At 41.6% G+C, this 9,675-nt stretch overlaps 28 non-coding genes across 28 annotated transcripts; all 28 read right to left on the bottom strand.

Moving 5' to 3' along the window:
• Window positions 1-210: 210 nt before the first annotated feature.
• LOC143700162 (5S ribosomal RNA) lies at window positions 211-329 on the bottom strand. The gene has a single exon (XR_013189060.1). It is a non-coding gene; the product is annotated as a 5S ribosomal RNA (ribosomal RNA).
• A 363-nt stretch (window positions 330-692) lies between these two features.
• LOC143700161 (5S ribosomal RNA) lies at window positions 693-811 on the bottom strand. The gene has a single exon (XR_013189059.1). It is a non-coding gene; the product is annotated as a 5S ribosomal RNA (ribosomal RNA).
• Window positions 812-972: 161 nt separating this feature from the next.
• On the bottom strand, window positions 973-1,091 carry LOC143700084 (5S ribosomal RNA). Its single transcript, XR_013188986.1, has one exon. It is a non-coding gene; the product is annotated as a 5S ribosomal RNA (ribosomal RNA).
• A 162-nt stretch (window positions 1,092-1,253) lies between these two features.
• LOC143700160 (5S ribosomal RNA) lies at window positions 1,254-1,372 on the bottom strand. The gene has a single exon (XR_013189058.1). It is a non-coding gene; the product is annotated as a 5S ribosomal RNA (ribosomal RNA).
• Window positions 1,373-1,734: 362 nt separating this feature from the next.
• On the bottom strand, window positions 1,735-1,853 carry LOC143700158 (5S ribosomal RNA). Its single transcript, XR_013189056.1, has one exon. It is a non-coding gene; the product is annotated as a 5S ribosomal RNA (ribosomal RNA).
• Window positions 1,854-2,014: 161 nt separating this feature from the next.
• Window positions 2,015-2,133, bottom strand: LOC143700082 (5S ribosomal RNA). Its single transcript, XR_013188984.1, has one exon. It is a non-coding gene; the product is annotated as a 5S ribosomal RNA (ribosomal RNA).
• Window positions 2,134-2,295: 162 nt separating this feature from the next.
• LOC143700157 (5S ribosomal RNA) lies at window positions 2,296-2,414 on the bottom strand. The gene has a single exon (XR_013189055.1). It is a non-coding gene; the product is annotated as a 5S ribosomal RNA (ribosomal RNA).
• A 372-nt stretch (window positions 2,415-2,786) lies between these two features.
• Window positions 2,787-2,905, bottom strand: LOC143700156 (5S ribosomal RNA). The gene has a single exon (XR_013189054.1). It is a non-coding gene; the product is annotated as a 5S ribosomal RNA (ribosomal RNA).
• A 162-nt stretch (window positions 2,906-3,067) lies between these two features.
• On the bottom strand, window positions 3,068-3,186 carry LOC143700155 (5S ribosomal RNA). Its single transcript, XR_013189053.1, has one exon. It is a non-coding gene; the product is annotated as a 5S ribosomal RNA (ribosomal RNA).
• Window positions 3,187-3,349: 163 nt separating this feature from the next.
• On the bottom strand, window positions 3,350-3,468 carry LOC143699978 (5S ribosomal RNA). The gene has a single exon (XR_013188882.1). It is a non-coding gene; the product is annotated as a 5S ribosomal RNA (ribosomal RNA).
• Window positions 3,469-3,631: 163 nt separating this feature from the next.
• LOC143700154 (5S ribosomal RNA) lies at window positions 3,632-3,750 on the bottom strand. The gene has a single exon (XR_013189052.1). It is a non-coding gene; the product is annotated as a 5S ribosomal RNA (ribosomal RNA).
• A 162-nt stretch (window positions 3,751-3,912) lies between these two features.
• Window positions 3,913-4,031, bottom strand: LOC143700153 (5S ribosomal RNA). The gene has a single exon (XR_013189051.1). It is a non-coding gene; the product is annotated as a 5S ribosomal RNA (ribosomal RNA).
• Window positions 4,032-4,403: 372 nt separating this feature from the next.
• Window positions 4,404-4,522, bottom strand: LOC143700152 (5S ribosomal RNA). Its single transcript, XR_013189050.1, has one exon. It is a non-coding gene; the product is annotated as a 5S ribosomal RNA (ribosomal RNA).
• Window positions 4,523-4,885: 363 nt separating this feature from the next.
• On the bottom strand, window positions 4,886-5,004 carry LOC143700151 (5S ribosomal RNA). The gene has a single exon (XR_013189049.1). It is a non-coding gene; the product is annotated as a 5S ribosomal RNA (ribosomal RNA).
• Window positions 5,005-5,377: 373 nt separating this feature from the next.
• Window positions 5,378-5,496, bottom strand: LOC143700150 (5S ribosomal RNA). The gene has a single exon (XR_013189048.1). It is a non-coding gene; the product is annotated as a 5S ribosomal RNA (ribosomal RNA).
• A 162-nt stretch (window positions 5,497-5,658) lies between these two features.
• Window positions 5,659-5,777, bottom strand: LOC143700149 (5S ribosomal RNA). The gene has a single exon (XR_013189047.1). It is a non-coding gene; the product is annotated as a 5S ribosomal RNA (ribosomal RNA).
• Window positions 5,778-5,939: 162 nt separating this feature from the next.
• Window positions 5,940-6,058, bottom strand: LOC143699977 (5S ribosomal RNA). Its single transcript, XR_013188881.1, has one exon. It is a non-coding gene; the product is annotated as a 5S ribosomal RNA (ribosomal RNA).
• Window positions 6,059-6,221: 163 nt separating this feature from the next.
• LOC143700147 (5S ribosomal RNA) lies at window positions 6,222-6,340 on the bottom strand. Its single transcript, XR_013189045.1, has one exon. It is a non-coding gene; the product is annotated as a 5S ribosomal RNA (ribosomal RNA).
• A 162-nt stretch (window positions 6,341-6,502) lies between these two features.
• LOC143700146 (5S ribosomal RNA) lies at window positions 6,503-6,621 on the bottom strand. Its single transcript, XR_013189044.1, has one exon. It is a non-coding gene; the product is annotated as a 5S ribosomal RNA (ribosomal RNA).
• A 163-nt stretch (window positions 6,622-6,784) lies between these two features.
• LOC143699976 (5S ribosomal RNA) lies at window positions 6,785-6,903 on the bottom strand. Its single transcript, XR_013188880.1, has one exon. It is a non-coding gene; the product is annotated as a 5S ribosomal RNA (ribosomal RNA).
• A 162-nt stretch (window positions 6,904-7,065) lies between these two features.
• Window positions 7,066-7,184, bottom strand: LOC143700145 (5S ribosomal RNA). Its single transcript, XR_013189043.1, has one exon. It is a non-coding gene; the product is annotated as a 5S ribosomal RNA (ribosomal RNA).
• A 162-nt stretch (window positions 7,185-7,346) lies between these two features.
• Window positions 7,347-7,465, bottom strand: LOC143700144 (5S ribosomal RNA). Its single transcript, XR_013189042.1, has one exon. It is a non-coding gene; the product is annotated as a 5S ribosomal RNA (ribosomal RNA).
• A 363-nt stretch (window positions 7,466-7,828) lies between these two features.
• Window positions 7,829-7,947, bottom strand: LOC143700143 (5S ribosomal RNA). The gene has a single exon (XR_013189041.1). It is a non-coding gene; the product is annotated as a 5S ribosomal RNA (ribosomal RNA).
• A 373-nt stretch (window positions 7,948-8,320) lies between these two features.
• LOC143700142 (5S ribosomal RNA) lies at window positions 8,321-8,439 on the bottom strand. The gene has a single exon (XR_013189040.1). It is a non-coding gene; the product is annotated as a 5S ribosomal RNA (ribosomal RNA).
• Window positions 8,440-8,601: 162 nt separating this feature from the next.
• LOC143700141 (5S ribosomal RNA) lies at window positions 8,602-8,720 on the bottom strand. The gene has a single exon (XR_013189039.1). It is a non-coding gene; the product is annotated as a 5S ribosomal RNA (ribosomal RNA).
• Window positions 8,721-8,882: 162 nt separating this feature from the next.
• On the bottom strand, window positions 8,883-9,001 carry LOC143699975 (5S ribosomal RNA). The gene has a single exon (XR_013188879.1). It is a non-coding gene; the product is annotated as a 5S ribosomal RNA (ribosomal RNA).
• Window positions 9,002-9,164: 163 nt separating this feature from the next.
• LOC143700140 (5S ribosomal RNA) lies at window positions 9,165-9,283 on the bottom strand. The gene has a single exon (XR_013189038.1). It is a non-coding gene; the product is annotated as a 5S ribosomal RNA (ribosomal RNA).
• Window positions 9,284-9,445: 162 nt separating this feature from the next.
• LOC143700139 (5S ribosomal RNA) lies at window positions 9,446-9,564 on the bottom strand. The gene has a single exon (XR_013189037.1). It is a non-coding gene; the product is annotated as a 5S ribosomal RNA (ribosomal RNA).
• Window positions 9,565-9,675: the final 111 nt, after the last annotated feature.

Below are 9,675 nucleotides of genomic sequence, written 5' to 3'. Positions count from 1 at the left end.
TTAAAAAAGCTTACAACACCTAGTATTCCCATGCGGCCTCCCATCCAAGTACTAACCAGGCCTTATTTAAAAGCTTAGACCATTAGTGAAGAAGACTAAGAAGAACTTTTGAAAAAACTCAAACTCTTTCATGCTTTCTGAAGAATCTCAGAGACTTTTTAAGGCTTTTTGAAGCTCAGGCACTCTTTTTTTTTTTTTTTTTTTTTTAAAAGCTTACAGCACCTGGTATTCCCAGGCGGTCTCCCATCCAAGTACTAACCAGGCCCGACCCTGCTTAGCTTCCGAGATCAGACGAGATCGGGCGTGCCCAAGGTGGTATGGCCGTAAGCTAAAACTGCTGCCAAAATTGGGCTATTTAAAAGGTTAGACCATTAGTGAAGAAAACTAAGAACAACTTTTGAAAAAACTCAAGCTCTTTCATGCTTTCTGAAGAATCTCAGAGACTTTTTAAGGCTTTTTGAAGAAGCTCAGGGACTCTTTTTTTTTTTTCTTAAAAAAGCTTACAACACCTAGTATTCCCATGCGGCCTCCCATCCAAGTACTAACCAGGCCTTATTTAAAAGCTTAGACCATTAGTGAAGAAGACTAAGAAGAACTTTTGAAAAAACTCAAACTCTTTCATGCTTTCTGAAGAATCTCAGAGACTTTTTAAGGCTTTTTGAAGCTCAGGCACTCTTTTTTTTTTTTTTAAAAGCTTACAGCACCTGGTATTCCCAGGCGGTCTCCCATCCAAGTACTAACCAGGCCCGACCCTGCTTAGCTTCCGAGATCAGACGAGATCGGGCGTGCCCAAGGTGGTATGGCCGTAAGCGAATACTGCTGCCAAAATTGGGCTATTTAAAAGGTTAGACCATTAGTGAAGAAAACTAAGAACAACTTTTGAAAAAACTCAAACTCTTTCATGCTTTCTGAAGAATCTCAGAGACTTTTTAAGGCTTTTTGAAGCTCAGGCACTCTTTTTTTTTTTTTAAAAGCTTACATTACCTGGTATTCCCAGGCGGTCTCCCATCCAAGTACTAACCAGGCCCGACCCTGCTTAGCTTCCGAGATCAGACGAGATCGGGCGTGCCCAAGGTGGTATGGCCGTAAGCGAATACTGCTGCCAAAATTGGGCTATTTAAAAGGTTAGACCATTAGTGAAGAAAACTAAGAACAACTTTTGAAAAAACTCAAACTCTTTCATGCTTTCTGAAGAATCTCAGAGACTTTTTAAGGCTTTTTGAAGCTCAGGCACTCTTTTTTTTTTTTTTAAAAGCTTACAGCACCTGGTATTCCCAGGCGGTCTCCCATCCAAGTACTAACCAGGCCCGACCCTGCTTAGCTTCCGAGATCAGACGAGATCGGGCGTGCCCAAGGTGGTATGGCCGTAAGCTAAAACTGCTGCCAAAATTGGGCTATTTAAAAGGTTAGACCATTAGTGAAGAAAACTAAGAACAACTTTTGAAAAAACTCAAGCTCTTTCATGCTTTCTGAAGAATCTCAGAGACTTTTTAAGGCTTTTTGAAGAAGCTCAGGGACTCTTTTTTTTTTTCTTAAAAAAGCTTACAACACCTAGTATTCCCATGCGGCCTCCCATCCAAGTACTAACCAGGCCTTATTTAAAAGCTTAGACCATTAGTGAAGAAGACTAAGAAGAACTTTTGAAAAAACTCAAACTCTTTCATGCTTTCTGAAGAATCTCAGAGACTTTTTAAGGCTTTTTGAAGCTCAGGCACTCTTTTTTTTTTTTTTAAAAGCTTACAGCACCTGGTATTCCCAGGCGGTCTCCCATCCAAGTACTAACCAGGCCCGACCCTGCTTAGCTTCCGAGATCAGACGAGATCGGGCGTGCCCAAGGTGGTATGGCCGTAAGCGAATACTGCTGCCAAAATTGGGCTATTTAAAAGGTTAGACCATTAGTGAAGAAAACTAAGAACAACTTTTGAAAAAACTCAAACTCTTTCATGCTTTCTGAAGAATCTCAGAGACTTTTTAAGGCTTTTTGAAGCTCAGGCACTCTTTTTTTTTTTTTAAAAGCTTACATTACCTGGTATTCCCAGGCGGTCTCCCATCCAAGTACTAACCAGGCCCGACCCTGCTTAGCTTCCGAGATCAGACGAGATCGGGCGTGCCCAAGGTGGTATGGCCGTAAGCGAATACTGCTGCCAAAATTGGGCTATTTAAAAGGTTAGACCATTAGTGAAGAAAACTAAGAACAACTTTTGAAAAAACTCAAACTCTTTCATGCTTTCTGAAGAATCTCAGAGACTTTTTAAGGCTTTTTGAAGCTCAGGCACTCTTTTTTTTTTTTTTAAAAGCTTACAGCACCTGGTATTCCCAGGCGGTCTCCCATCCAAGTACTAACCAGGCCCGACCCTGCTTAGCTTCCGAGATCAGACGAGATCGGGCGTGCCCAAGGTGGTATGGCCGTAAGCTAAAACTGCTGCCAAAATTGGGCTATTTAAAAGGTTAGACCATTAGTGAAGAAAACTAAGAACAACTTTTGAAAAAACTCAAGCTCTTTCATGCTTTCTGAAGAATCTCAGAGACTTTTTAAGGCTTTTTGAAGAAGCTCAGGGACTCTTTTTTTTTTTTCTTAAAAAAGCTTACAACACCTAGTATTCCCATGCGGCCTCCCATCCAAGTACTAACCAGGCCTTATTTAAAAGCTTAGACCATTAGTGAAGAAGACTAAGAAGAACTTTTGAAAAAACTCAAACTCTTTCATGCTTTCTGAAGAATCTCAGAGACTTTTTAAGGCTTTTTGAAGCTCAGGCACTCTTTTTTTTTTTTTTTTTTTTTTTAAAAGCTTACAGCACCTGGTATTCCCAGGCGGTCTCCCATCCAAGTACTAACCAGGCCCGACCCTGCTTAGCTTCCGAGATCAGACGAGATCGGGCGTGCCCAAGGTGGTATGGCCGTAAGCGAATACTGCTGCCAAAATTGGGCTATTTAAAAGGTTAGACCATTAGTGAAGAAAACTAAGAACAACTTTTGAAAAAACTCAAACTCTTTCATGCTTTCTGAAGAATCTCAGAGACTTTTTAAGGCTTTTTGAAGCTCAGGCACTCTTTTTTTTTTTTTTAAAAGCTTACAGCACCTGGTATTCCCAGGCGGTCTCCCATCCAAGTACTAACCAGGCCCGACCCTGCTTAGCTTCCGAGATCAGACGAGATCGGGCGTGCCCAAGGTGGTATGGCCGTAAGCGAATACTGCTGCCAAAATTGGGCTATTTAAAAGGTTAGACCATTAGTGAAGAAAACTAAGAACAACTTTTGAAAAAACTCAAACTCTTTCATGCTTTCTGAAGAATCTCAGAGACTTTTTAAGGCTTTTTGAAGCTCAGGCACTCTTTTTTTTTTTTTTTAAAAGCTTACAGCACCTGGTATTCCCAGGCGGGCTCCCATCCAAGTACTAACCAGGCCCGACCCTGCTTAGCTTCCGAGATCAGACGAGATCGGGCGTGCCCAAGGTGGTATGGCCGTAAGCGAATACTGCTGCCAAAATTGGGCTATTTAAAAGGTTAGACCATTAGTGAAGAAAACTAAGAACAACTTTTGAAAAAACTCAAACTCTTTCATGCTTTCTGAAGAATCTCAGAGACTTTTTAAGGCTTTTTGAAGCTCAGGCACTCTTTTTTTTTTTTTTTAAAAGCTTACAGCACCTGGTATTCCCAGGCGGTCTCCCATCCAAGTACTAACCAGGCCCGACCCTGCTTAGCTTCCGAGATCAGACGAGATCGGGCGTGCCCAAGGTGGTATGGCCGTAAGCGAATACTGCTGCCAAAATTGGGCTATTTAAAAGGTTAGACCATTAGTGAAGAAAACTAAGAACAACTTTTGAAAAAACTCAAACTCTTTCATGCTTTCTGAAGAATCTCAGAGACTTTTTAAGGCTTTTTGAAGCTCAGGCACTCTTTTTTTTTTTTTTAAAAGCTTACAGCACCTGGTATTCCCAGGCGGTCTCCCATCCAAGTACTAACCAGGCCCGACCCTGCTTAGCTTCCGAGATCAGACGAGATCGGGCGTGCCCAAGGTGGTATGGCCGTAAGCTAAAACTGCTGCCAAAATTGGGCTATTTAAAAGGTTAGACCATTAGTGAAGAAAACTAAGAACAACTTTTGAAAAAACTCAAGCTCTTTCATGCTTTCTGAAGAATCTCAGAGACTTTTTAAGGCTTTTTGAAGAAGCTCAGGGACTCTTTTTTTTTTTTCTTAAAAAAGCTTACAACACCTAGTATTCCCATGCGGCCTCCCATCCAAGTACTAACCAGGCCTTATTTAAAAGCTTAGACCATTAGTGAAGAAGACTAAGAAGAACTTTTGAAAAAACTCAAACTCTTTCATGCTTTCTGAAGAATCTCAGAGACTTTTTAAGGCTTTTTGAAGCTCAGGCACTCTTTTTTTTTTTTTTTTTTTTTTTAAAAGCTTACAGCACCTGGTATTCCCAGGCGGTCTCCCATCCAAGTACTAACCAGGCCCGACCCTGCTTAGCTTCCGAGATCAGACGAGATCGGGCGTGCCCAAGGTGGTATGGCCGTAAGCTAAAACTGCTGCCAAAATTGGGCTATTTAAAAGGTTAGACCATTAGTGAAGAAAACTAAGAACAACTTTTGAAAAAACTCAAGCTCTTTCATGCTTTCTGAAGAATCTCAGAGACTTTTTAAGGCTTTTTGAAGAAGCTCAGGGACTCTTTTTTTTTTTTCTTAAAAAAGCTTACAACACCTAGTATTCCCATGCGGCCTCCCATCCAAGTACTAACCAGGCCTTATTTAAAAGCTTAGACCATTAGTGAAGAAGACTAAGAAGAACTTTTGAAAAAACTCAAACTCTTTCATGCTTTCTGAAGAATCTCAGAGACTTTTTAAGGCTTTTTGAAGCTCAGGCACTCTTTTTTTTTTTTTTAAAAGCTTACAGCACCTGGTATTCCCAGGCGGTCTCCCATCCAAGTACTAACCAGGCCCGACCCTGCTTAGCTTCCGAGATCAGACGAGATCGGGCGTGCCCAAGGTGGTATGGCCGTAAGCTAAAACTGCTGCCAAAATTGGGCTATTTAAAAGGTTAGACCATTAGTGAAGAAAACTAAGAACAACTTTTGAAAAAACTCAAGCTCTTTCATGCTTTCTGAAGAATCTCAGAGACTTTTTAAGGCTTTTTGAAGAAGCTCAGGGACTCTTTTTTTTTTTTCTTAAAAAAGCTTACAACACCTAGTATTCCCATGCGGCCTCCCATCCAAGTACTAACCAGGCCTTATTTAAAAGCTTAGACCATTAGTGAAGAAGACTAAGAAGAACTTTTGAAAAAACTCAAACTCTTTCATGCTTTCTGAAGAATCTCAGAGACTTTTTAAGGCTTTTTGAAGCTCAGGCACTCTTTTTTTTTTTTTTTTTTTTTTTTAAAAGCTTACAGCACCTGGTATTCCCAGGCGGTCTCCCATCCAAGTACTAACCAGGCCCGACCCTGCTTAGCTTCCGAGATCAGACGAGATCGGGCGTGCCCAAGGTGGTATGGCCGTAAGCGAATACTGCTGCCAAAATTGGGCTATTTAAAAGGTTAGACCATTAGTGAAGAAAACTAAGAACAACTTTTGAAAAAACTCAAACTCTTTCATGCTTTCTGAAGAATCTCAGAGACTTTTTAAGGCTTTTTGAAGCTCAGGCACTCTTTTTTTTTTTTTTAAAAGCTTACAGCACCTGGTATTCCCAGGCGGTCTCCCATCCAAGTACTAACCAGGCCCGACCCTGCTTAGCTTCCGAGATCAGACGAGATCGGGCGTGCCCAAGGTGGTATGGCCGTAAGCGAATACTGCTGCCAAAATTGGGCTATTTAAAAGGTTAGACCATTAGTGAAGAAAACTAAGAACAACTTTTGAAAAAACTCAAACTCTTTCATGCTTTCTGAAGAATCTCAGAGACTTTTTAAGGCTTTTTGAAGCTCAGGCACTCTTTTTTTTTTTTTTAAAAGCTTACAGCACCTGGTATTCCCAGGCGGGCTCCCATCCAAGTACTAACCAGGCCCGACCCTGCTTAGCTTCCGAGATCAGACGAGATCGGGCGTGCCCAAGGTGGTATGGCCGTAAGCGAATACTGCTGCCAAAATTGGGCTATTTAAAAGGTTAGACCATTAGTGAAGAAAACTAAGAACAACTTTTGAAAAAACTCAAACTCTTTCATGCTTTCTGAAGAATCTCAGAGACTTTTTAAGGCTTTTTGAAGCTCAGGCACTCTTTTTTTTTTTTTTTAAAAGCTTACAGCACCTGGTATTCCCAGGCGGTCTCCCATCCAAGTACTAACCAGGCCCGACCCTGCTTAGCTTCCGAGATCAGACGAGATCGGGCGTGCCCAAGGTGGTATGGCCGTAAGCGAATACTGCTGCCAAAATTGGGCTATTTAAAAGGTTAGACCATTAGTGAAGAAAACTAAGAACAACTTTTGAAAAAACTCAAACTCTTTCATGCTTTCTGAAGAATCTCAGAGACTTTTTAAGGCTTTTTGAAGCTCAGGCACTCTTTTTTTTTTTTTTAAAAGCTTACAGCACCTGGTATTCCCAGGCGGTCTCCCATCCAAGTACTAACCAGGCCCGACCCTGCTTAGCTTCCGAGATCAGACGAGATCGGGCGTGCCCAAGGTGGTATGGCCGTAAGCGAATACTGCTGCCAAAATTGGGCTATTTAAAAGGTTAGACCATTAGTGAAGAAAACTAAGAACAACTTTTGAAAAAACTCAAACTCTTTCATGCTTTCTGAAGAATCTCAGAGACTTTTTAAGGCTTTTTGAAGCTCAGGCACTCTTTTTTTTTTTTTTTAAAAGCTTACAGCACCTGGTATTCCCAGGCGGGCTCCCATCCAAGTACTAACCAGGCCCGACCCTGCTTAGCTTCCGAGATCAGACGAGATCGGGCGTGCCCAAGGTGGTATGGCCGTAAGCGAATACTGCTGCCAAAATTGGGCTATTTAAAAGGTTAGACCATTAGTGAAGAAAACTAAGAACAACTTTTGAAAAAACTCAAACTCTTTCATGCTTTCTGAAGAATCTCAGAGACTTTTTAAGGCTTTTTGAAGCTCAGGCACTCTTTTTTTTTTTTTTAAAAGCTTACAGCACCTGGTATTCCCAGGCGGTCTCCCATCCAAGTACTAACCAGGCCCGACCCTGCTTAGCTTCCGAGATCAGACGAGATCGGGCGTGCCCAAGGTGGTATGGCCGTAAGCGAATACTGCTGCCAAAATTGGGCTATTTAAAAGGTTAGACCATTAGTGAAGAAAACTAAGAACAACTTTTGAAAAAACTCAAACTCTTTCATGCTTTCTGAAGAATCTCAGAGACTTTTTAAGGCTTTTTGAAGCTCAGGCACTCTTTTTTTTTTTTTTAAAAGCTTACAGCACCTGGTATTCCCAGGCGGTCTCCCATCCAAGTACTAACCAGGCCCGACCCTGCTTAGCTTCCGAGATCAGACGAGATCGGGCGTGCCCAAGGTGGTATGGCCGTAAGCTAAAACTGCTGCCAAAATTGGGCTATTTAAAAGGTTAGACCATTAGTGAAGAAAACTAAGAACAACTTTTGAAAAAACTCAAGCTCTTTCATGCTTTCTGAAGAATCTCAGAGACTTTTTAAGGCTTTTTGAAGAAGCTCAGGGACTCTTTTTTTTTTTTCTTAAAAAAGCTTACAACACCTAGTATTCCCATGCGGCCTCCCATCCAAGTACTAACCAGGCCTTATTTAAAAGCTTAGACCATTAGTGAAGAAGACTAAGAAGAACTTTTGAAAAAACTCAAACTCTTTCATGCTTTCTGAAGAATCTCAGAGACTTTTTAAGGCTTTTTGAAGCTCAGGCACTCTTTTTTTTTTTTTTAAAAGCTTACAGCACCTGGTATTCCCAGGCGGTCTCCCATCCAAGTACTAACCAGGCCCGACCCTGCTTAGCTTCCGAGATCAGACGAGATCGGGCGTGCCCAAGGTGGTATGGCCGTAAGCTAAAACTGCTGCCAAAATTGGGCTATTTAAAAGGTTAGACCATTAGTGAAGAAAACTAAGAACAACTTTTGAAAAAACTCAAGCTCTTTCATGCTTTCTGAAGAATCTCAGAGACTTTTTAAGGCTTTTTGAAGAAGCTCAGGGACTCTTTTTTTTTTTTCTTAAAAAAGCTTACAACACCTAGTATTCCCATGCGGCCTCCCATCCAAGTACTAACCAGGCCTTATTTAAAAGCTTAGACCATTAGTGAAGAAGACTAAGAAGAACTTTTGAAAAAACTCAAACTCTTTCATGCTTTCTGAAGAATCTCAGAGACTTTTTAAGGCTTTTTGAAGCTCAGGCACTCTTTTTTTTTTTTTTTTTTTTTTTTAAAAGCTTACAGCACCTGGTATTCCCAGGCGGTCTCCCATCCAAGTACTAACCAGGCCCGACCCTGCTTAGCTTCCGAGATCAGACGAGATCGGGCGTGCCCAAGGTGGTATGGCCGTAAGCGAATACTGCTGCCAAAATTGGGCTATTTAAAAGGTTAGACCATTAGTGAAGAAAACTAAGAACAACTTTTGAAAAAACTCAAACTCTTTCATGCTTTCTGAAGAATCTCAGAGACTTTTTAAGGCTTTTTGAAGCTCAGGCACTCTTTTTTTTTTTTTTAAAAGCTTACAGCACCTGGTATTCCCAGGCGGTCTCCCATCCAAGTACTAACCAGGCCCGACCCTGCTTAGCTTCCGAGATCAGACGAGATCGGGCGTGCCCAAGGTGGTATGGCCGTAAGCGAATACTGCTGCCAAAATTGGGCTATTTAAAAGGTTAGACCATTAGTGAAGAAAACTAAGAACAACTTTTGAAAAAACTCAAACTCTTTCATGCTTTCTGAAGAATCTCAGAGACTTTTTAAGGCTTTTTGAAGCTCAGGCACTCTTTTTTTTTTTTTTAAAAGCTTACAGCACCTGGTATTCCCAGGCGGGCTCCCATCCAAGTACTAACCAGGCCCGACCCTGCTTAGCTTCCGAGATCAGACGAGATCGGGCGTGCCCAAGGTGGTATGGCCGTAAGCGAATACTGCTGCCAAAATTGGGCTATTTAAAAGGTTAGACCATTAGTGAAGAAAACTAAGAACAACTTTTGAAAAAACTCAAACTCTTTCATGCTTTCTGAAGAATCTCAGAGACTTTTTAAGGCTTTTTGAAGCTCAGGCACTCTTTTTTTTTTTTTTTAAAAGCTTACAGCACCTGGTATTCCCAGGCGGTCTCCCATCCAAGTACTAACCAGGCCCGACCCTGCTTAGCTTCCGAGATCAGACGAGATCGGGCGTGCCCAAGGTGGTATGGCCGTAAGCGAATACTGCTGCCAAAATTGGGCTATTTAAAAGGTTAGACCATTAGTGAAGAAAACTAAGAACAACTTTTGAAAAAACTCAAACTCTTTCATGCTTTCTGAAGAATCTCAGAGACTTTTTAAGGCTTTTTGAAGCTCAGGCACTCTTTTTTTTTTTTTTAAAAGCTTACAGCACCTGGTATTCCCAGGCGGTCTCCCATCCAAGTACTAACCAGGCCCGACCCTGCTTAGCTTCCGAGATCAGACGAGATCGGGCGTGCCCAAGGTGGTATGGCCGTAAGCGAATACTGCTGCCAAAATTGGGCTATTTAAAAGGTTAGACCATTAGTGAAGAAAACTAAGAACAACTTTTGAAAAAACTCAAACTCTTTCATGCTTTCTGAAGAATCTCAG

The sequence above is a fragment of the Siphateles boraxobius genome, unplaced genomic scaffold (genome assembly GCF_051911475.1).
Source record: "Siphateles boraxobius isolate OS27281-9 unplaced genomic scaffold, OSU_SipBor_1 317, whole genome shotgun sequence".
In the NCBI taxonomy this organism is placed as follows: domain Eukaryota; kingdom Metazoa; phylum Chordata; class Actinopteri; order Cypriniformes; family Leuciscidae; genus Siphateles; species Siphateles boraxobius.
Note: the sequence above shows the minus strand (reverse complement) of the source record. Positions and strands in the feature narration are given on the sequence as shown.